This window comes from Salvelinus namaycush, unplaced genomic scaffold, assembly GCF_016432855.1.
Source record: "Salvelinus namaycush isolate Seneca unplaced genomic scaffold, SaNama_1.0 Scaffold280, whole genome shotgun sequence".
In the NCBI taxonomy this organism is placed as follows: Eukaryota; Metazoa; Chordata; class Actinopteri; order Salmoniformes; family Salmonidae; genus Salvelinus; species Salvelinus namaycush.
In genome coordinates this window covers 182,036-182,439 of record NW_024059675.1, presented here as the reverse complement: position 1 = coordinate 182,439, position 404 = coordinate 182,036, and positions in this window count along the sequence as shown.

The following is a 404-nucleotide window of genomic DNA, read 5'->3' as shown; positions in this document are numbered from 1 at the left end:
GAGGCTGAATGAGTTGTTTCCCTGATAGCCAATAAAGCGCTGTTGTTGGGACAGCTTTATGTATGTTGTAACAGTTTTTGGGCACCGTTTTTCACCGTTATAGTGCAATTAATGCTGCGCTATGGCTTTGCTGGCATGGATAAAATAAAATAAAAATGGTTTGTCCCACCAAGATGTACATGCTAAAATCGCCACTGATTCAGCTCTGTCTGAGGAAAAAAACGAAGAAACGGCCAAACCACCATCAGACCAAATCAGGCAGGAGAGGACACGGTCAGCCACCTTCATATCCAATCAGAATCAACCATGCAGTCACTGGACCGGAATCAGCGAGTCCGTATGTCTGCTGTTTCCTGTCTGTGTCGAGTTGGAACCGCCGGTCTGGAACCCCCTCCACTCCCCCT